We start from the raw sequence: 24,370 nt of genomic DNA, 5'->3' as shown, positions 1-24,370 counted from the left end.
GCTCTAGACAATCTGCCTATCTCATACTCAGTGCATTTACAACTAGTTTCAGGAGTTACTAGGGCATACCTAAACTTGTAATGTAAATTGAGAAAAATATGCCTAAAACATAATGCCAAGAAGAAGAAAAGATAAAATCCAAGTGTTTCATGCTTAAATTCATTACAAAATACCTCTAAAATAACAAAACATTAATGTGGCATGATCTGTATACAGAGATATATTACATTACTATCTCTTCATTTGTGTATGTTTGAAATGTTCCATAATAAGAAGTAAATAAATAAAAGCACATGCCTCTAAGAAGTTAAGAGTAAGGGTCTCTGAATCACAGACATTTTCCTGGCTCATGTGCACCCCACTTGGAGATTTAATTTAAATGAGTGTGTAACAGTTTCTAAAGGTGTTTTCCTAAGACATCAGCTCCTTGGGAGCATCTGAGGGCACAGGAAAACAGGACCGCCCTCCCACCTGCTCTGGTCACACCCTCCCAGCCCCAGCACCGTCAGCCCAGCACCTTCTTAGGAGAGCCTCCAATAACCACAGCTCAAAAACGGAGCAACTTCAGGGTAGGAATAAAATCATTTAAAAGGGGGAGGTAGTCCTACACTGTTGGTGGGAATGCAAGCTGGCGCAACCACTCTGGAAAACAGTATGGAGGTTCCTCAAAAAGTTGAAAATAGAGCTACCATACGATCCAGCAATTGCATTACTGGGTACTTACCCCAAAGATACAAATGTAGGGATCTGAAGGGGTACATGCACCCCAATGTTTATAGCAGCAATGTCCACAATAGCCAAACTGTGGAAAGAGCCAAGATGTCCATCAACAGATGAATGGATAAAGAAGAAGTGGTATATATATACAATGGAATATTATGCAGCCATCAAAAGGAATGAGATCTTGCCATTTGCAACGACGTGGATGGAACTGGAGGGTGTTATGCTGAGCGAAATAAGTCAATCAGAGAAAGACATGTATCATATGACCTCACTGATATGAGGAATTCTTAATCTCAGGAAACAAACTGAGGGTTGCTGGAGTGGGGGGTGGGGTGGGAGGGATGGGGTGACTGGGTGATGGACACTGGGGAGGGTATGTGCTCTGGTAAGCGCTGTGAATTGTGCAAGACTGTTGAATCACAGATCTGTACCTCTGAAACAAATAATGCAATATATGTTAAGAAAAAAGAAGAAGATAGCAGGAGTGGAAGAATGAAGGGGGGGAAATCAGAGGGGGAGACGAACCATGAGAGACGATGGACTCTGAAAAACAAACTGAGGGTTCTAGAGGGGAGGGGGGTGGGAGGATGGGTTAGCCTGGTGATGGGTATTAAAGAGGGCACGTTCTGCATGGAGCACTGGGTGTTATGCACAAACAGTGAATCATGGAACACTACATCAAAAACTAATGATGTCATGTATGGTGATTAACATAACAATAAAAAATTTTTTAAAAAGGGGTGAGGTAGTGGAAGCATGCAGAAGAGAAAAATAAATGGTTTTTGCTTAAATTCAAACAGAACGTTTTTCTCATAGAATTTTGATGAGGTAATATTTCTTTCTAATGTGGTGTTTCAAATTCAGACAGGGACTTTCAGAAGACTAAAAAGGCAAATACACCAGGGGCCATCCCCCTTCCCTCCCCAGTACAGTTCCTCCTCTCGAGGATTCCTTCTCTATAGCATTAAATAAAATGTTACAGCTGCCAGTAGTAAAAACGCAAATATTAAGCCTCATTTATTCAGTGGCACCAAAAAAAAAAACAGAAGAATCTAAGCTGCTCTGGCAGTTAATTTTTTTGCTATAGAAATTACTCTGGCATATGGGAAAATAAAAATGATAGAAGTTTATTTTCAGTTTGTTTAGATGAAGAAAATAATTTTTAAATCATATTAGAAAATGAAGGGACTGCTGCTAGGTACAATTTTAAGGGATCGATTACATCCTTACAAGGAAATCCATGAACATAATGAGATGGATACAAACCAGCACATGAAAGATCCATTAACTTATGTTTACAAGTAGCACAGGATCATACTTAAATAAAAATAATCAGCATTACAGAAATCCAAAATAACCTGATGAATGAAATAAGCTGGTACTTGAAGATAAATTATTTAATTCATCAAAAACATGGTAAATTAGTCTCTGAAGAGACTTTTTAACATTAACAGCCCTTAGAATTTCAGTTTTTAAGGAAAAAAGGATGTGAATCTCATAAAAAATAAATCATAGTAGGGGCACCTGGGTGGCTCAATCAGTTAAGCGTCTGTCTGCCTTCAGCTCAGGTCATGATCCCAGGATCCTGGGATCGAGCCCTGCGGTGGGCTCCCTGCTCAGGTGGCAAAGTTCTAAATCTATAAATATAATTGCTGCACAGGATTTCATTTTGTTGGGGGGGGGTGGAGGAGGTAGTTTCTTGCCCTATCAAGGACACACTTCACATCCAAGAAACATACCCTCAACCCAGATCCCTGGGCCAGTCTTAATTGGGACCTAGGGAAGTGAGAAAAAGGGCAAAGGGAATAGGGGTCCCACCAATTTCAACCATTTCCACTATTTTCTCCCTCTGCATCATGAGAGATTAAAAAGGCTGTCATCCCTAATAAAAATAAGCTTATTATTGAAAGATCGATGTCATAAATAACGATGAGTACTGAACACGAATATGGTTAGCAATCAAGTATATTTAGACTTTGCTGCCCTTGTTCATAAAGTCAGAAGAGAAAGGAAGGGAAAAGAGGTGCGACAAGATACTGGCCATTCATCTTGGGGGAGTGGGGAGCCAGGGATGATCTCAGCAGCAGAGAAAGGAGCACTTGGTCAGAGGTACCATAAATACAAGCCTGTCACATCACAGGCCTGTAAATGACAGCAGGACTCTGAGTAACGACTCTGTAATCAGATTAGGAGAAGCCAGGATGATCCTTTAGGTGACAGAGATCTAATCTGGGACACAATTGGGCCTAAACACAGATTTACTGAACTCTCGGAAATGAGCACTTAATCATACTAAGAGATCATGGCCACAGTGAAGATATGTTTCCTGTCGTGTTCCATTTCTAGAGGCTGAGTTCAGTTTTGTGGTTCAACATATGGATGTGACTAGGCTAAGTTGGGATTTAATTCTTAGCTTGCTAATGTTTCACTCATGATCGCAGATCTCACCCTGTGCTATTAATTTGGCAACACAGCACAAACGACTCAATTTAGTTTGTTCTACATCTAAGTTTATCTCCCCAAATGAATTAAATGAACATCCCCTGTGCTGGACAGTTTATGTCGGTACTTAGCCCCACACCTACCATTGTAGCCTGACCTGAATCATCGGGCCTGAAATCTACATTCCCAAGTCCCTGGTAGCTGGGCTCCCATGAGGCTCCAGCAGCAACCCTGGCAGGAGTGAACTCCAGCAGCATCGGTGCAAATGGGGGTGTGTGGGCTCTGAGTAATACCACATTCCCCATTTGCTCTTCCAGCCCTTCCTTTTCTATCTCATTCCTAGAATCATACCCCCCTCTTTTTTTTTTTACCCTGAGATCAAGACCTGAGCTGAAATCAAGAGCTGGGATGCTTAACTGACTGAGCCACCGACGTGCCCCGAATTATACCCCTTTTTGACTGAAGCACCTGGAGGGTTTCCCCGACTAGACACTGATAGTCCACCAAATTCAGAATTTATATTATTCACAGACCAAGATGAATCTATGCTATTTCTGTGCTGTGAAATATTCATTCATTCACTCATTCAACAAATTTTTACTGTGCACCTACCATCGGCCAGACCCTGTTAAAAGTGCTAGAGATAGAGCAGTAAACAACACGGACAGGGGGTGCCTGGGTGAACCACAAAACTGAACTCAGGTCCTGGGATCGAGCCCCACATCGGGCTCCCTGCTTGGCGGGAAGCCTGCTTCTTCCTCTCCCACTCCCCCTGCTTGTGTTCCCTCTCTTCTCTCTTTGTCAAATAAAGAAATAAAATTTAAAAACAAAACAAAACAAAACAAAAAAAAACACGGACAAAAATCCCTCTCAAAGAGCTAACATTCTAGTGGAAGAGAGAGATAATCCACAAATAGATAAATAAAATACAAGTGTTAGATAATGCTAAGGAGAAAAAAAAAAAAAAACTAAGCAGGGGCAGGGATATGAAATGTGGGAAGAGGGTTGAAATTTTAGATATGCGGGTCACTGAGGTGATTTTTGGAAAAAGAGCTGAGGGAAGTAAGGGAGCCAGCTATATACATATCTGCAGGAAGAGCATTCCAGGTAGAGGGAACAACATGGAAGGAGACCCCTTACATGCTGGAGAAAAGCAGGAGTCCTCTGTGGCCAGAAAAGATAAGGGGAGGAAGTCTGTGACGTGGGGAGGCTAGGCCATGGGAGCCTTGAGAGATACAACAAAGACAATAAAGACGCTAGCTCAGCAGTAGATTCTGAGCAGAGGAGTGAGTGATGTCCTATGACTTACCTGTCAACAGGATCCCACGTGGCAAGGGCAGACTGGAGGGGCAAGGGCAAAAGGAAGGGGACCCGTTAGGAGGCTACTGAAGTCCAAATGGGACTGGATGTTAGCGAGGACCAAGTGGTGACAGGTGAGGATGCTGAGCAAATCCTGACTAGACCGTGAACTCCTACATGGTCTTATAAAGTCAAGGGCTGGTCCCTGAATCTTGCTGGAATTCACATCAACAGAAATTTCCATAGGACTCCTACCCAGTGAGAATATAATGGCTTTAGCCAAAGAAAATTAAATAATTGCAAATTAACATTCTATAATAGTCAATATAGGGAAAAACTAATGTACAACATATACCAGGGTTATAAAAATATTAGTATTTCCGTAGAAATATTAAAGAATCAATATAGAAATATAGAACTTATAGTACCTATAAATTCAGTTTTTATTTAGCTGATCAGAGATAAAGTATTACTTTATTAACTGTATTTCTAAGAGGAAAATTATCATATGTAAATTTTCTAGACAGCAATGAGGAATTTTAAACCTAGAAGAAATCTGATAGTCCCCTTCTCTTCATTTTGGGATGAAGGTAATGAAGCCCAGATATAGGGACGCCTGGGTGGCTCAGTCAGTTAAGCGGCTGCCTTCGGCTTGGGTCATGATCCCAGGGTCCTGGGATCAAGTCCCGCATCGGGCTCCCTGTTCAGCAGGCAGCCTGCCTCTACCCCTGCTTGTGCTCTCTCTCTGTCTCTCTCTCTCTGACAAATAAATAAATCTTTAAAAATAAATAAATAAATAAAGCCCAGATATAAACGAAGCTTGGTCCTTCTTTAAGCACCAGAATGTATTTTAATGTGGATGGAAATATTTCTGAAATATATTTTTACTTCCTTATCTCTGCGAGTATCCTGAACAAACTAAGTTTTTCTTGATAATTCTGATATTAACTCAAAAGAACCTAATGTCAGATGTCCAGCCCCAAAGTAATGCTAGGCTTTGCTCCCGGCTGCCACCACTATGCAGCCCTGACAATCTCCATTCATCTCCCTCCCAGCTAACGGGGCCTACACGAGACCGGAAAGGAGTTAGGAACCATCCATAAACAAAAGTGAGACTAGGTAAAAACTGAAAAAGAAAAACGATCAGCTTTGGTACATGAGCTTTACAGCAATTATTGCCAGCACTTAGAGATGGATTTTGCTTGTGCCAGTTGTTGGGCTGTGTTGTGGGGGGGGGGGGAAGCTTGCCCCCAAAAGCATATCTGGAGAGGTGATATATGTGCAAAAAGTTCTGCCCCAAAATGCAATTCATCACTTCTAAGAAAGCATAAAGTTTAAAATTACTTAAAGAGAAATTAACTTTCTGACCATTAACATTATAAATATCACCACATAAAATAGCAAATTGCTAGGGCGCTGGGATAGCTCAGTCGGTTAAGCATCCCACTCTTGACTTCAGCTCAGGTCTTGATCTCAGAGTCATGAGTTCAAGCCCCACGTTGGGCTCCACATTGGGCATGAAGCCTACTTTTTAAAAAAAAAAAAAGGCAAATTGCCAAGGTAGTATTTACTTCTCAAACAACAGCTTAAAAGTATGAATAGGAAAGTAATAAGCTTTTTTTTTTTAATTTTTTTATTGTTATGTTAATCCCCATACATTACATCATTAGTTTTAGATGTAGTGTTCCATGATTCATTGTTTGTGCGTAACACCCAGTGCTCCATGCAGAACGTGACCTCCTCAATACCCATCACCAGGCTAACCCATCCTCCCACCCCACAGAAAGTAATAAGCTTTAATAAAAGGGCACTTCATTTCTTCTACAACCTACCCCACCAAAATTCTCCAGTAGGCTGACATAAACTTATGTTTCTGGTCCCTTTACTACCATTCTACCAAAACTAGCCTACTTTAAAACTTAACAATAAAATAAAGTTTAAGGTTAATCTGTATTGGAAAGGAAAGATTCACAAAAACAGAGAACCATAAATCAAAATCGCAAATGACTCACATGTAAGCACGCAACATAATAAGCTCCCTCAGCAATTAAGCAGCAAATATGGGAGCTCAACAGATAATATGAAGTAAAAAGTCTGGGGCCCTCTGAGGACATAATTCTTGCCGAGCTGCATGCTCATGGCCAGAGATTGAGCATTCTCCCTCCATCCCAGTGTCCTAACGACTACGTACTCCTCCAGTTCCAGGTGGGTCCCCATGGGCCTAGGTTCCAGATGTTAACAGCCCAGAGATCATTAGAGCTAGTTCTTGCTTCCTCTACTACTCTCAACGAGAAAGAGCTGGAAGGAACCCCACCAGCTTTAAACAGCTTGAGGAGGAAGGAGCACTAAAGATAAAAGATTGGAAAGGGATTTGGAAAGGAGAAGTTCAGGGTTATTTTCTTATTTTACACTGTGCCTTTTCTCTATTAAAAAACAAAATAATTTAGCTTATTAGAAAGTCTTATACTGGGGCGCCTGGGTGGCTCAGTCGTTAAGCGACTGCCTTCAGCTCGGGTCATGATCCCAGGGTCCTGGGATCGAGTCCCGCCTCGGGCTCCCTGCTCCGCGGGAAGCCTGCTTCTCCCTCTCTCACTCCCCCTGCTTGTGATTCCCTCTCTCGCTGTGTCTCTCTCCGTCAAATAAATAAATAAAATCTTTAAAAAAAGAAAGTCTTATACCAACAATACAAGTTTTCACCGATCACTCAGTCCCCTGAACTTTACTCCCACAAAAATTATTTCCCAAAACAATACCCTACAAGATATTCGCCCCTTCCCACACCCCCGTCCAAGTATCTTCCACAGTAGGTAATTTGTATCTTTCTGACAGCATCTGCACAGGAGCTCTCCTGTGGCATGTCTTACCACAGTACCCTAAGCTTCTCCAGGGCAGGGAGCTCACTCTACTCTGTATTCCTTAAACTCCTGGCACCAATGCTTCACTTCATGGCTATTTAGCATTTGCTAAATGAATTTCTGTGGTATCAGATCATGATACCTCAAATTCATTATTGAGATAAAAAAATACAACTTTCTAATGCAGCAATAACACTGCTGCCCCAGGGAATGGTACAGCCACTTTCACAAGAGAAAGAAACCCAATGCCTACCATCTGCCGCAAGTCAGTACCTCTGACTAGTCCTACTGTGCACACTAGCCAATCAGGAGCGCCTTTCTTAAGAAGAAGGAGTGGAAGAATCTGAGAGGTCATGAAAGCAGAGTCCCTGTATAAATGTACCCAGCATTATCCACAGGCAATCCGCTTGCCCTCCAAAATCTTCAAGTGAAAACATGCCTACAAGCCACTGCTTCTTCACCTGTTCTTTCAACGCTGGGCGGCCCAACATGCTGCCTAACTGCCTGCTGACTTCCATACTTCTGCTCACATCCCTTCCTGAAAGCACCTTATCAAACCTTAAAACTCGCTTTCTGACATGGTGTGTGATACTGCGGGACACCTTCTTTGCCACAAGCCCAAGTCTACAAGTCACATCCTTTTGCCTGCCGCCATGGGCCAGAACTCTCCCGGGAACACAAGATAAGCAGCAGAGAGAAGGCCCCAGCAGAGCACACACTCGGCTCAGGCACAGTGAGCAGCATGCGCAGCGGCCAAGGGGCCCTGCAGGAAAGCGCACTGCTGCTCACAGACCACGGCGCACGCCCGCCCGCCTCTGGCGCCGTGTGCGTGTCCTCTGGGCACACGGCAAGGGCCACAGGCTGGGAACAGACAACCACCACGACCTGTCACACGTTTTGAGGAAAGCATTTTAGAAGCGACAGTAGTACACAGGGGAGATATGAATATATGCTCTTAGCAGGGTTCTGAAGTTCTTCCAATAAAGGGTAGTAACTACGAACTTGGACTACTGAGATATTTAACGCTTTGGGGTTCAACTAGAGAATGCATCAAAATTCCAAACTCAGTTTCCTCAGAAATCACTGCACTGGAACCACAGCACCATGTTTAAAATTCCTTACCAAGTAGCTTGAATAAAAATCAACTGGTAATTATGTTTTAATTTAGCTATATATCTGCCAAACAAGCAAAAGAACACAAAACAATTTCCAGAAAGTGATATAATTTGTTAGCCAATCCATGGTGCTGCAATTTTGTCAAAGCCAAAATACAAACCAAATGATCCCCATCTGTAACAAGCAGCTCGCGCTCAGGGCTTGGGCTTCAAAGGCCTGGTCCACACCTCGGTAGCCCAGGGACGCTGCCTGCAGGGGAAGGGGAGAGAGTGGCGGGGCAGGCAGAAGGCCTCTGCGTGACTCTACCTCCAACCCCCCTGACTCTCATGCACCCACTTCCTCTCTTCTCTGCATTTGGGGGACAGGGAGTGGTTGGAGAATGGTCTCTACAAATACACTAACTCAGAAAAAAACTTCAAGTATTAGAAAGCTCGTCTTAATCCAAGCACATTCAGTTATCATGATCATTTCCACGATACTGTTGTAGCATTAAAAAACTGGAAATAACCCAAAATGTATACAAATAGGAAACTGACTGAATAGGTTAAGGTGCATCCTGGGGGCACCTGGCACCTACCTACTAAAGTAGAGCATGTGACCCTTGATCTCAGGGTTGTGAATTCAAGCCCTAGTCTACTTCAAAAAAAAAAAGAAAGAAAGAAAGAAAAAAAAAAAAAAAAAGTGCATCCATATAATAGACTCCTAGGCAATCATCACAAGAATGAGGCCGAGCTTTGTGTACTTGGATATATCTAAGGTATTTTAAGGTAAAGAGTACTACCAATTGTTTTTTTAAGTGGGTGGGGAAATACATGTTTTTATACAAATAGAATTTTTCTGGGGGAAAAAAAAGAAACTAGCAATAACAGTGGCCTACAGAAGGGACTGAGGGACTCAGTAAAGGAGTATACTCTTTTTCACAATTCGAAAACATTTTACTATGTACACATATCCCTGTTAAAAAAAAAAATCAAGAAGTACTTAAGTCTGTGATTATGACAAAATTAAAGCAATGGAAGAAAAAGTGTTGCCTATTAACAGCAATCTTACCTTTCTTACCTATCTCTAAATTCTTTGTGGCAAATATCTGAATTTATTTAAACAAAGGTGGACATAGAGAGGTCTACTCCACCTTCCTCCTTTAAAGCCACAATAACTTTCAATTTCTAGCCATAATGCTAAAAACAACAACAAAAAAAACCACAAAAAACTGCACTTGCTTCTCAAACCAAGATGCAAAAATCTCTTAAATGTTTCCCTCTGTTGTAACCAAAGTTTAAATGATTTAAATATATTAATAAATCCATAACTAAAGTTCAGTTACATTTCATATGTTAATATTGTGTTCTAATCATGTTTTATGAGGAAACAGTTTCACCTAAGATCTTCTTGTCCCTAAACTAATAAAGAACTTTAGGATTACTGAAGAGTACAAATTTCCTAAACTCACCCCAGCCAAAAGTTGCTTCAGTAATAAACTAGAGGGCTCCCCCCATAGCTTCAAAATTTCCAAAACTTCTCCATTTCCAAACAGGATTGGGGAGGGGTGTTGCAGGCAAAGCCCAAGTAAGAGTGTCCAACCTTCTTCCACCTCTGTAGATGCCCTCCCTGGTCTCAGGGACCCCAGAGCACTGATTCAATGAACAAGAGCGGGAGGACAGTGGACCCACTGGATCTGACTCCGAAGCGTGGCATGGGGCTCATGTACCTGTGAGTAACAGGCTCTCATCAGTCACACCTGGGCAAATGAAGTGGCAAGTGCTGTTGCCTCACCCCACACCCACACAGAACCAGACTGCTGACAGTAGTCTCTGCAATACCACCATAAAAAGTGAAGCAAATGACTGGAGCTAATGCCTGTCAACTGGATTTTTACTAACAGAAATATATTTCTTGAAGATCTATAAATGTGCAGGTACCTTGGAAAAAATAATGATATAAGTTAATATGCTAATGAAAATGAAGAAAAGAAATTTTGCTAACCTAAAACATTAACTAAAATAGATACTCCAAGCATCAAAATATGACAAAATATTGACTTCTCATAAAAAAATTTCTGAACATCCAGAACTAAACTATAACACTGTACAAAAGTCTCCAGGCTTAGAGAAAAAAATTACTTTTTAGATCATTTACAAGTTGGTTGTTTATTCACACCTCCACTTAACATAAATGTATTTGCCATGCACTGTTCCCAGTACCAGGCATGCCATCCTGATTAAGACAGACCCAGTTCCTCCTCGTGCACTGTTGGTGGGAATGCCAACTGGTGCAGCCACTGTGGAAGACAGCATGGAAGTTCCTCAAAATGTTAAAAATTAAACTACCCTACAATCCAGCAATTGCATTAGTGGGTATTTACCCAAAAAAAAATACAGAAATATTAATTGAAATAGATACATGCAGGGCGCCTGGCTGGCTCAGTCGGTTAAAGGTCTGCCTAAGGTCTGCCTTCGGCTCAGGTCATGATCCCAGCTGGGGATCCAGCCCCGCATCAGGCTCCCTGCCTCGCAGGGAGTCTGCTCCTCCCTCTCCCACTTCCCCTGCTTGTGCTTGCGTGCACTCTCTCTCCCTCTCTCTCTCAAAATAAATACAATCTTTTAAAAAAAACAAAAGAAGGAAAAGAAACAGATACATGCACCCCTATGTTTATTACAGCATTATTTACAATAGCCAAATTATGAAAGCAGCTCAAGTGTCCACTGACAGATGAATGGATAAAGATGTGGTGTGTGTGTGTATATATATATATATATATATACACACACACATATACACATACATACACAGTGGAATATTATTCAGCTGCAAAAAGAAGGAAATCTTGCCATTTGCAACATGGATGGAGCCAGAGAATATTGTGCTAAGTTAAATAAGCCAGTCAGAGAAAGACAAATACTATATGATTTGACTCATATGTGCAATTTAAGAAACAAACAACCAAAGGGAAAGAGGGAAAGAGAGAGAGAGAGAGAAGCAAACCAAGAAACAGACTCTTAACTACAGAGAACAAACTGATGGTTACCAGAGGGGAGGGGGGGGGATGAGTGAAGCAGGTGATGGGCATTAAGGAGGGCACTTGTGATAAGCACCAGGTGTTGTATGGACGTGCTGAATCACTATACTGTACACCTGAAACTAATAACACTCTGTTAACTATACTGGAATTAAAATTAAAAATTTAATTAAAAAAAAAAAAAGACCCAGTTCCTGTCTTCATGAAGTTCACAAGAGTAAACACAAGAACAATGCATTAGGCTACTGTCTAGTTCTGTCACAAGGAACAATAAGGAAAAACATCCTTGGAGTAGATTTTAATATTCTCTACAATGTGGCTTCAAAGCATATGTAATAAATTAAATATTTTGAATTTAAATCTTAAAATGAGCTGAAAATAAGATAATTTCATATAGCAATAAGTGCCATAAAGAAAACCAAACAGTAATGAGAAAGCAGTGCCTGGAGTGGAGGTAAGGATGTTTAGGGAAAGTTCCATCGCTGAGCTGAAGCCCCTACGATGAACAGGAGTGAACTAAAACAAACGTGGTGTGCTTGGAGGGCCAGAGAACACATGAGGCTGTATTGTGGGAAAGTGGTGGACAAGTGGCAGAGATGGACAGGGGACAAATCACAAAGGGCATTATAGGCCACAAAAGGAGTTTGGATTTTATTCTAATGACTATGGAAAGTCACTGGCAGGCTCTAAGCCTGGGAGTGACAAGAGGGAATCTGGTTAAACATAATAGCTTCTTGTTTAGAACACAGTACATCTTCAAGTAGAAAGAATGTTCTAAACCGCGGTGCGGCAACATTGCTTCTGTGCGTCCATCGGTCATAGCTGATCTACTCCCCACCCTCTGCCAGGCTGTGCGCGAGGTACTGTACGCAGGGTCTCTGTCCTTGAGCTCACAGTCACGTAGAGATGAGAAACACTGAACAAATCATTACAGCTGTAACACTTATAAGAGTGGAATATGCAGAATGCCAGTGCGACCCAGGGCAAAGGGTAGTTACTCTGGCCTGCAAGAGGCCAGGAAGGAAGACCTCACACAAGACCAGAGTCAGAGTCCTGGAAAGGGCAAGCAGGGACTTCCTCAGTGCATTCCTCTCTGTGCTACACCCAGGCCACTGGTGGGTCACAAAAACATGTAGGGGCTACAAAGACTCTTCCTTGTAAAGTATACTATATAGGACTTTTGTGGTGGAATGGGGGAAAAAAGTTAACATATAAAACTTGCAACTGCAACTTCACAGGTATTGGTTAAATACAATTTTATTAAGAACTTCAAAAACACAAACTTCCAGTTCTAAAATAAATTAAGTCCTAGAGATTAACATACAGCATGCAACTACAGTTAATAACACTGTACATATTTGCTAAGAGAGTAAATCTTAAAGTTCTTATCACAAGAAAAAAAAAGCTTTAACTGTGTGTGGTGATGGATGTTAACTAGACTTACTTCGGTGGCCATCCCCCGATATACACAAATACTGAATCATTATGTTGCACACCTGAAACCAATACAATGTTGTACATCAATTGTACCCCAACTTTAAATTAATAATCTTTTAAAAAGAACTTTAATTATCTGGTGTTCCCACCACACTGAAAATGTGGTAGTCTACACATCACTTCAACAAGTGGGCCTGTGCTCTGTGTGTCTGTTACCCATCATGAGCTGCGGCTAAAGACTTTTTTAAATACCAACTTTCTTGCAGCCATTTTTATGCCCCCCCCAAAAAAAACAGGCTTTCATCAAAGTTTTCAAACAGAGATGTAGAAAAAATTCCAAATACTCTCCACTTAGATTAAAAAATGATTAACAATTGACAAACCATGAGAGACTATGGACTCTGAGAAACACACAGGGTTTTAGAGGGGAGGGGGGAGGGGGGATTGGTTAGCCCGGTGATGGGTATTAAGGAGGGCACGTACTGCGTGGAGCACTGGGTGTTATATGCAAACAATGAATCATGGATCACTACATCAAAAACTAATGATGTATTGTATGGTGACTAACATAACATAACAAGATTAAATTTAATTTAAAAAAACGATTAACAATTTCCTGATTAGCTCTATCTGTGTATACACATGGGCATATACATACACTTCCTGAGCTTTCTGGAAGTGTTGGGAGACATCATGACATCTCACCTCTAAACTCTTCAGCTGCTGTCCCCCAGGAATACGGGCATTCTCCTATATAATCACAACACCATTAGCACACCTAAAAAAAAAAAAAAGAAAAAAAAGAAAAAAATCAACTCCTTAATATCATCTATCATCAGGTACACAGTTTAAAAAATTTTTAAGTACGAAGAAGGGGCTTTGTGAGAACCTTACTGAAGGAATGTTTTAATAAACTGATTAGATTTACATTATTTGTATTTCATTATTTTTCATTTCTAAATGTAATAATGCTTTTCAGTTAAAAATCCAATTTTTAGGGGCACCTGGGTGGCTCAGTTGGTTAAGCATCTGTCTTCAGCTATGATCTCCAGAGTCCGGGGATGGAGCCCTCATGGTCGTGGTCAGGCTCCCTGCTCACCAAGGAGTCTGCTTCTCCCTCTCCCTTTGCCCCTCCCCCCCGTGTGCACTTTCTCTCAAATAAATAAATAAATAAAATCTTTAAAAATAAACAGTTCAATTTTTAAGTCAGTTTGTTAAATATTACAAGAATGATTATGGCAATCAAATATGGCAAAAAGTGTGAAAGTGGTACATGCAAGATTGACATTTTGGAAGTGCTGTGTTAGTGGAAGGACACTTGAGACAAAGGCACCTCCAGGGAAAAGGATGTGCAGAAGAGCAGGGTCCAGGTAAGGGAGGGAGGTGAGTGGGACGAAGAGCAGGGTCCAGGTAAGGGAGGGAGGTGAGTGGGTGAAGAGTGCCTCTAAGAGAGAGGGAGGTGAGTGGGACGGGTCACTGGAGGGGAGCTCTTGGAGGGTTCTGCATGCTTTCCTGAGGAGTCTGGACTTCACCCTACTGGCAGTGGAAGTTTTACATCCTACAATCTGCTCTATCTGGCCACAGTGTGTGGGATGCACTGGAGAGCAGGGAAGATGGGGGGGAGGGGGGCATTTGGAGTCAACAGAACAAGGTTTATATTTTTCACTGCAAATATTTAATGTTTTAGTCATATTATGGGTTGAATAAACCTGCTATACTGGTAAAGGGACAAAACAAAAACATAAAATTAAACTAAGTTTATCTTGAATGTTCATGCTCTAGAAATGCAGCTTTAAAGACAGAAAGGTACAGTCAGAAGAGATGTAAATTTTGAAAGGAGCCCTTGGGCACTTCTGAAGGTTTCAGCATTTAATGGAGCTGGCTCTTTTTAAAACCCAGTTTCACTTTCCAAAGTGGCTTTCCTTTTCCTTGGCAAGATTCATCACTGGCACTAATTTTATGTTTATCAGTCACAATTAAAAATTTCCAAAGGAAAACCAATGGGAAAGAGGTGGGTGCAAAACAGATAAAAGTGATTTTCAAATACACAGAGTGCCCTCAGGACAGGACTGGCAGTAACTCCAGGAGCTGCATGTACAGAGTCCGGGGCCAGATGCCAAATCTGCCTCAAGGAGGAGGAGGAGGGCAGCACAGGGAGCCTGGCTAAGGGCAGGACAGGAACCCCCCCCAACCCCCCGCGACCTCTAGTTTTATTTATGTTGCATATTAGGCTTCTTAGAAAGATTTCATTCGAACAAAGGGTTCCTTGGATTTAAAAATGTTTCAAAGCCAAGGAGTCAGAACTGCACGAATATTCTTAAGTCAGAGGCTGGTAATTCAAGAAGACTCTGAGTTCCACAAGAGAACTGCCAGGGGACGAAACAAACACCATCACTGAAGAGGAGTGTAAAGAAAGAGACCTCGGCAGATAGGCCTACTGGAGGAGCAGCAGCTTTGGGGTAGAATGAGGGATTGGGGTTTGTCTGGGACCTGCGGCTTTTGAGGGGCCAATGAGGCAACCAAACTGGAGGTCCAGACAGCAAAGGACATGTGGATATAAAGCTTAGCAGAAAGGTTTAGGAGGGCACAAGGGCTAGGTGAAGCTAAATGTGGATGAATCCACCAAGAGAGATGTAAACAGAGAAACAAGGGAGGGTCTGAAAAGGTCACAGAAGGCAAAAAGAAAAGGGTCTTCCTCAAGACAGGACCCCGTGGGGCCACCCATGCACAGGGCCACTTCAGGAGGAGACCCTGAACTCGGGATAGCCTGTGTCCGAGAACAGACAAAGCACAGGCTAGACTGCTCGGGGGTGGTGTTCTACAGAGCAGAGGCTACAGCAGGGCAAAAGGGCAAGAGTAAGGGTACTGGCTAGGAAGCAAGTCAAAGCCTGGACAATGGGTCCAGGTCTGAAGGGGCTGGAATTCTGAGAGAAAAAGGAGATCACAGTGAGGTCCAAGATGAGACAGGGGAGTATGGAAGCCCCTTGAGGAAGCTACAGAACACCACCACACCAGAACCTACGATTTCACCAGCAGAGGTGTTCTGGAAAGAGCTCCTTTTAGACAAGTTAACAGGAAGCCAAAGTCAGGGTAAAGGGCTGGGACAATGTCTTCAGAACGCTGTAGTGCCTTAAGGCCCTGGATCTGGCAGTAGGAGTCATGCAACCCTCCCCTCCAGCACTCACTGCAGAAAAGGGACACCCACCCCAGCAGGGAAGGCCAGAAGAGCCTACCCAGCCCCTCCATTCCCTTGTCACACCTACTACTGGCAACAGGATCTGGCAACAGAGTCATTTAAAGCTGCCCTCAGTTCACCTGGGAGCCTCTATCTGCCCTTAAGGAAAACAGGGCCCCAATAACATCTAGGAGAAGATCTAAGTCTGTTTTCCAATTTGTATAAAATGTTACTTGTATTATTAATAATAATAACTATGCATATTTTAAATGCAAATATAACTCATGATTGAGGACTGGGAAACCAGCTTTAAAAAGGAAACAAAATGGGGTTAGGTCAGTCAGTAGAGTGTGTGACTCTTGATCTTCGGGTCAAGAGTTCAAGACCCACATTGGGTATGGAGCTTATTTAAAAAAAATTCTTTTTGGGCGCGTGGGTGGCTCAGTTGGTTGAGCGACTGCCTTCGGCTCAGGTCATGATCCTGGAGTCCCTGGATCGAGTCCCGCATCAGGCTCCCTGCTCGGCAGGGAGTCTGCTTCTCCCTCTGACCCTCCCCCCTCTCATGTGCTCTCTCTCATTCTCTCTCTCTCAAATAAATAAATAAAATCTTTGGGTGCCTGGGTGGCTCAGATGGTTAAGCGTCTGCCTTCGGCTCAGGTCATGATCCCAGGGTCCTGGGATTGAGTCCCACATCGGGCTCCCTGCTCCTTGGGAGCCTGCTTCTCCCTCTGCCTCTCTCTCTCTCTCTCTGTCTCTTATGAATAAATAAACAAAATCTTTAAAAAAAATAAAAATAAAAAATTTTTTAAAGGGAAACAAAATGAAAATAATAAACATTAATTACATTAAGAGTTTGAAGGGTTCAGATATCATAAATGACCATAGTAACATCAACAAAACACCCAAAGTTTTTCAAATTTCTAGCTTTAGTTACTAGACCACCTACCCCTGCCCATTTGGCTCAATAATAAAAATGAAAACTAATCAAAAGGAAACCATATTCCTGGAAAAAACACCTACCTACTAATTTTTTTAGAAAGAAAAAAATGGGGGCACCTGGTTGGCTCAGTTAGTAGAGCATGTGACTCTTGATCTCAGGGTCATGAGTTCAAGCCCCACACTGGGCAGGGAGCTTACTTAAAAAAAAAAAAAAAAATGTCTCGTCTAACGGTTTGCTTACAAACTCCAATGCTTATTTTAAAAATTAACAAACGGACTCGTATATAAACTGGTCTCTTCACAATATTTAACTGACAATTCAGGAGCCTCAGTGATACACAATAGAGAGAGAATGGAGTAAAAGACGTGCTCGCTAGTGTCCTAGGAACAGTATCTACCAAAGAAAAGGACACTTTCAGAAAAACCTTACTAACTCTAGGAAGCAACTAACCACTCTGATTTTCTTAAGAACTGAGCAGTAAGTTAAGGCACAATAAAATAAAATAAAATAAAATAAAATAATAAAATAAAATAAAATATAAAATCAGGATTCACAGCATTGTCAATTTTTCAAGGATAGTCAAAAGTAGCCTTGTCAAGAGGGTAGTGACGGGGGTGGTGATCAAGAGGTGCCCCAAAGTACCTGCCCTCCCCCAGGAACAAACAGTATGCAGGAGATTCACCCCATGCTTACTACATGAATACAGGCATTAAAAAATAAGGGTTAAAACAATATTGAAAGAAAAAAGATACACCTCTTTAGCCATTCTGAGAATACTAACTGCTCAACTCGTAATCCTTAGCTCTGTCAGACCCGCTTTCCCTCTGTCTGTGACTGGATATCTGTACTACACAAAGGCAAAGTGAAAGTAATACAATAAATTTAAAATATAAAGCATTAATTATGTAGTATCATTATTATGTAGGTTATTGAGCCTCTTTAAATACTTACTAGTTTTCCATTAACACAGAAAGGAGATGTTAAATATGGCAAAACCTCAACTAACCGGAACAGCTGGTGAGTGAGTCACTGACTAATCATGCCTCTCAGATAGCTGAAGGCTTATTTACAACTTTGAACACACAAACTTTTTTGGTTAACTGTTCTGGGTAGATGCTTTAACCCAGACCAACATGCGGAACATCAGTGATTACACAGGAAGACACACAAGGTTATCTGTCCCTATCCAAATGAGATCGCAGACCGTAGCGACCCCTGCTTTTTACTTTCCCATCTTCTACCCTGTCTTCCCATTCTGCTTCCATCTCTCTTAACGTTCCAATTACCAAGTGTGTCAGGACTGCGTCTAAGGAAAAGGCACCTGGTTCTCACAGCTCCGCTGGCAACCTACAGAGCTCTTCCAAGGGAGATGAACGAGTCCTCCTGTACAGGGTTCTGTGACCTCTATTTTACCTGCTGCCAAAAATCTTTTTAAGAATGTATTTCCTCAAAAGGAAATTCTGATGCACATGCTACGGTATGGATGAACCTTGAGGACATTATGCTGAAACAAGCCACTCACAAGAAGACAAATACATATGATTCCACATCTATGAAGCAGCCAGAGTTGCGAGTCATAAGACGGAAAGTACAATGGGGTCTGCCAGGGGCTGGCAGGGAGAGGGAAATGGGGAGTTACTGTCAACGGGCTCGGAATTTCAGTTTGGGAAGATGGAAACATTCTGGAAATGGAAAGCAGTGACAACTGAATAACACTGTGAATGTATTTAATGCCAATGAGTTGTACATTTTAAAATGGGAAACTTGGGGGCACCTGGGTGGCTCAGTTGGTTAAGCGTCTGCCTTTAGCTCAGGTCATGATCCCAGGGTCCTAGGATCGAACCCTGCATGGTCCAGCTCCCTCCTCTCCCTCTCTCCCCTGCTTGTACTCTACCTCTCACTATCTTCTCTCTCTAATAAATAAATAAAATATTTTTAAAAAATAAAAATAAAATGGGAAATTTTATGTCTATTCCTCACTGTTCACTATGTTCTAGACAGGTGACATGCTAAGTGATTCTGTGTTGTCATCATCTCATCACTCCAAGAACATTATTTGTTTTGACACAAGTGAAAATGAACCAAAATGGTATCTTAAAATTATGATCCCAAATTACCATATATTATTTTTAACATGGAGAAAGCATGCTTTACAAAAAATGACCCATAAGAAAGAACACTAGCAAAAACTCTGACACCAGAAAGCACTCTAATCTGGGCAGCAAATTAATGTGAAAAGAATGAAAAACTAGCAGCAACTCACAGGTAGCTTTACCACTGAGCAGATATTACACAGCAGCTCCTCAAATATTTTTTAAAAACTATTCAGGGTAAAAATAATAATAATTTGGAATTCAAATCAAAATACTTGTTGGTTAACACTTTAAATTGAATGTCAGCAGGCAAAACTCTTGAGGTATTTTAATAATTGCTCAATTTCTCCACCCATCCCATGTCATTCCAAATACATGACTGTCCTGCACTTGCAACTGTGACAAACTACCTTCCCCTCCTCATCGAAGACCCTCTCCAAATGTCCATCCCAGACCAAATAGGTACTCTCAACTGCCCTATCCACCCCAAATCAGTTTAGCAACTAACCTTTCTTTAAATTAAGCAAAAATGTCAAAAAGGAACCTGCATGCAGCACTGCACACCATGAGAAATGCTGCCTCCTAGCCTCTCCCTGCTGCCTCCTAGCCTCTCCCTGCACAGCGAAATGCCTGACTCTGAAGTTACCAACTATGAAACCACAAAGTTCGAAACTTACTATCTTGTAGCACAACATACAGTCGACATCTTTTGTTTTTTAATTATGTCCTTGAGTGATCATCTAAAGATTAAGAGAGCTGAATAAGGTTAAAAACATCCTCTTGGATAAGAGACTAGAAATCAGTTATATACAAATCTTCAGGTGCCCCCGAGTTAAAGGCAAAGGTTTACATTCAAACTTGTTAAAACTTCTGCAGTGAAGTCATAGTTTTTCTATTAATAACTTGCCTCTGTTCTCATCCTCTTTCCCACTTTTGTAAAATTTAAAAATGAACTTGCAACAACCTGACCACATCCTTTTTATTTTAAATCATTTTCCAATGGGGCTAGTACCATTTGAAGAAAGAGTTATATCAAAATCCCGCTCCCTAAAGTCTAATGGTCCAAAATCTCCCCAGTAACCAAAATCCCCAGAGACTTTCACCCTATTTAACAACTATGTATAAGGAGAAATATTTTTTTTTCAATTACAAAACATCCCAGTTAGATAACAAATACTATTTACTAAAAGAAAACTACCCTGCAATAACAAAGTTATAGGAAATCATAAGATAGAAAATCTTTAATATAAAAATATTTGGCATTCAAAATACTTGCCTACATAATGGTCTTTCTGGATTGTATTCATTTATTTAACATGAACATAACATGAAGTTTTAACAAAAAGGTCAGTGAAGTTTAGACAGTTCACCTGTTCTATAGACTTCAGAGTCAAATGATGTCTGCATCCACACCCTCATTCTGTAGCTAAGCCCAGTCCAGTTACCACTGTGAAAGCAAAAGTACCCTACAGAAAGAAGCAGCAAGGTTATGGACAGGAAAAGCCTTTTTAAAGAGAAAAATCAAAATTTTCAAAGAAACAAATATCAAAAGAGGAAATGCCCTTTCATACGCATTTTGTTTCTCATTTTGCACCTTTAATTGCATCTTTCAAAATCTAATAAATTTTAAGTGAAATATCTGATAATGCAAAAGCTAAGAAATCTAAAAGATGCACACACATACAACCAATGGATCAATTGTAACTAAGTGATGGATTACTGTCTTAGCTAATGATGCTGTGAATCTTGGAGTACAGTAACCAAATCCAGCTTAGCTGTTGGCTAGCCAACTGACTGGCTTAATCACAGAAAACAGAATTATTCAGCAGAATCCACTTCACAAAAGAAAATCTTTGAACTTTGTGGACTATGCCCCCATAAATCTCTACCACAGGCCTTAGACAGTTCCCAACTTTGCATCACACAGATGTCCTTGCAGTAAAAAACACAGGCCATTGTGAAGAATTATCAAGAATTCACTAACAACTTCTAACTCCTCTCCTTTAGGAGCAGAAACAAGAAAATACACAGGACTACATTAAAAGGTATTTGGGAAGAATAAGCAAATTATTCGAAGTACTTGCTTCAGTACTTGCTTCAGTGGAGAATATAAAAAACCCAACTTCCTAGAGGGCTAATACAAAAAAGTATCCTAATCATGTTGAAATTAAAAAAAAAAAATTAATCACACCTGACATAATTTTTAGTTACCTTTTGTTTTTGCTTTCATCACTGCAGTTTTAATGACTTGATAAACCAGGCAAACATCCTGCATATATAAATCAAGTTAATTGCTGTCATTTAAAAGGTTGTTAAAGCTTTATGCCCACATTCTTTAATTCACTGAACTTTAGAAAATCAATTTTCATTCAATTTTCTCAGCAAATTCTAGGCTTTAAGGAACTGATTCATCTACTAACACCTTAAACACTGACTTGTTGGGAAAGTTCATGATCCATCCTCCAAACCTACTGTCTGGAAATAACACCAGTATTCCAAAAATGGGAAGTAACACATGGATACTGGGCCTGTGACAAGGATGCCCAACAACCACAGATCCAAACCTGCAAAGCCTTGCCTCAGCTGACAAGTGGCCTTCTGGCTAAGAAGTCTTAGAATTCTAGGTAGTAAAAACCATAAAAACTGTTATAAAAGCATTTAGAGTCACGGCAAAAATGACCATAACTCCAGGTTTACACACCTGTTGTCTTTCAGCTTAATATTGCCCCTCACCCTCAAAAAGCTGTCCTGTTATAAAGCAAAATTCACTAGTGGTGCCAGAAGTGGTCACCCTGGGGAGGGGAAAGGTGTCTACTGAACGAGAGAAATGTAAAGGGAGCCCTTTGGGAGGCTGAAAATGCTGTGCATCTTGATCTGAGTGTGGTTATCAGGGCATATACGTCATTTAAGGTCTTCCTGTAAATTACACATCAATTAAAAAATATATATATAAAACACATTGAAATACATTTGTAAATGTCTTTGTTCAAACAAGTGATACAAAATAACATTAGATGTAGCAACTAAGATTTTTTTCCAAATGTATTTTAATAAAGATGTACATTTATTGTGAGCACTTTTATGCAGAACCTGTCAAAATACAGACTGTGATTTTTTTGATCTCTCATTTTAGAAAGTTGCCAAATTCACATCTGAAAGCATGCAGAAAGATGATCCATTCATTCTCTGATTTTGCAAATAAGGAAAACCAAATCTATGGTAAGAACCATACCGAGATAAGGCAGCTCTAGTCAATGACAACAGTAGTAACAGAACTGTTTCCTGATCTTGAGCCACTCCCGTTTCCACAAGGCCGTTACTTTTGTGACATTGTAAACAAATATGAACTCTGGATCTACCTATGGCCTAGAGGGACTCAACACACTCCTCAAAATACCAGGCCAACAGGCCCCAAAGTGTACACACATAAAGACACACTCATCTTCCTCATCTCAAGACAACTGGCAAATGATCAATTATATTTTCAGACAGGCATTTTTCTTGCGATGCAATCAAGTGTGACATCTTTAAAATGTGGTTCAGGAGGAAAATGCATATGCAGGGATTGGCAAAATCCATCTTATTTCCTTTCAAATCTCTTTGATGGTTACTTGGTTCTCAAAACTATGTCACTAAGTAGGACTCATGAAAACATCGCTTGGGGCTGTTCACTAGCACGGCTTTGAGTGGCCCGCCGGGAATAACCCCCACTAAATAGAAATCTTGTCTCTGCCCGGGGTGTCCTACCCAACTCTCTTACACATAACCAGACTTGCAGGTGACCTGTGCCTTGCGGCTTAGTTTCAGACCCCAGTGAACAGCTGACATCTCGCTAAAAACTTAACATACATCCTTTCCGCGGGAATTTATTTCTGTTCTCACAAGGCGTTCCTGCTCCCCACCAGAGCAGGCCTTGCTTCTCAGGACTCTCTCCTCGCCTCTCCACAGCCTCCTCTTCACGGTTTAAAACGAGACTTTAAGAACAGAAATCGAAACGGTCACGGCCCTCCCGAGCGCAGGTCGCGGCCCCGAGCGAGCGGGTCCGGCCGGGGTCGGACGGCGGGTGCCGGGCGAGCCCACTGCCCGCTCGCGCGCGGCGCCGGGGAGGCCCGGCGCACTCCACCACGCTGGCCCGAAGCAACCGGTTGCGGCGGCCGCTAGACGCTCTGCAACAGCGCAGCGGCCACCTCGGCCCTCCGAAGTTCCAGCGCGCCCCCCGGCCCTCGCTGCGGGTTCGCGCCCCGGCCCCGGAGCGAGCCCGGGGGGCGGGTCCGCGGGGGCTCGGCGGGCGGGAGCGCGGGACGCGCGGGGAGGGGCGCGCGGCGGGCCCAGCGCGCCGGGGAACTTGGGCGCCCGCCGGGTACCGCCGCCCGGCCACTTTCCTTTCACGCCCCCGGGGCTGCCGCGCGCCGCGCCGCCCGCCCGGGGTCGCCGGCCGCCGCCGCCGCTCGCTGCCGCGGCGAGGCGCCCAGGCGCGCTCCTGCAGCCCGGCCGGCCGGCGCGCGGGGCCGCGCGAGGCCGCGCGCGGGCGCCGCGCTCCCCCCCGCCCCGCCCCCGCCCCCAACGTGCCGCCGCCGCCCGTTGGCGCCTCAGCCCGCGCGCCCGCCGCCCGCCGGCTCCTGGCGGTTTTTCGTTGGCAAAGTTGCGCGGCCCCCTCGAGGGGGGCGCCGCGCGGTCCCCCGCCCCAGCGCCGCCGCCGCCCCTTCAGGCCGCCGCGCGGGAAGGCCCAGCTGGCGGCCCCGCTTTTTTACCTGCCGGGAGTTTTCGCGCGCGCCCTCGCTCGATCGCTGGCTTTTCCCCTTCTCGCGCTCGTTTTCTTTCTTTCTTTCCTTCTTTTCGCTTCCCCGCGCGGGCGCTTTTTCCGCTCGCGCCACCCGCGCTCGGCCGCTCGCGCCCTCCTTCCTGCTGGGCTCGGCGGAGCGGGGCGGCCGGCAGCTCTCCCCGCCCCCCTCCACCCGCGCTCCGGCGGAGGCGGCGGCGGCGGCGCTCCGCGCTCCGACTCATTCCAATATGGCACGGGTGCAGGGCGCATGCGCCCGCGCCCCCCCCCATCCGCGCTTCTCCCGGCAGCCCGCGCCCCTCGCGCCGCGCGCGTGGCGCCCCCGGGCCGGGCCTCCCGAGCCGACCCGCAAGTCTTCCAGCCCCGGCTGGGGCCGCGCGGGATGCGAGGTGTTCGGGCAGTGAGGGGCCAAGGGAGGGGTCGGCGCCGCCAGCCACCCCCGCCCCTCGTGCCCCGAGCCACAACTTGCCGCGGACATCCCCGAGGCCGTGGCG

At 43.2% G+C, this 24,370-nt stretch overlaps 1 protein-coding gene across 7 annotated transcripts in view; it reads right to left on the bottom strand.

Annotated features, from left to right (window-relative positions):
• The window catches only part of SFMBT1 (Scm like with four mbt domains 1), a 124,057-nt gene extending 99,952 nt beyond the window's left edge, over nt 1–24,105 (bottom strand). For 3 of the 7 annotated variants that reach the window (XR_013449630.1, XR_013449633.1, XM_036102583.2), the window contains exons 1-2: nt 23,848–24,105; nt 13,594–13,666 (exon numbers count right to left, since the gene is read on the bottom strand). The gene's annotated coding sequence lies outside the window, so the exon portion shown is untranslated. Of the gene's footprint in view, nt 1–13,593; nt 13,667–20,466; nt 20,582–22,945; nt 23,113–23,847 lie in introns of those variants that run through there. The other 4 variants (XM_078077125.1, XM_078077111.1, XM_078077117.1 and 1 more) reach the window with 3 other exon arrangements.
• Between the last annotated feature and the right edge of the window lie 265 nt (nt 24,106–24,370).

The sequence above is a fragment of the Halichoerus grypus genome, chromosome 1, assembly GCF_964656455.1.
Source record: "Halichoerus grypus chromosome 1, mHalGry1.hap1.1, whole genome shotgun sequence".
NCBI lineage: Eukaryota > Metazoa > Chordata > Mammalia > Carnivora > Phocidae > Halichoerus > Halichoerus grypus.
Note: the sequence above shows the minus strand (reverse complement) of the source record. Positions and strands in the feature narration are given on the sequence as shown.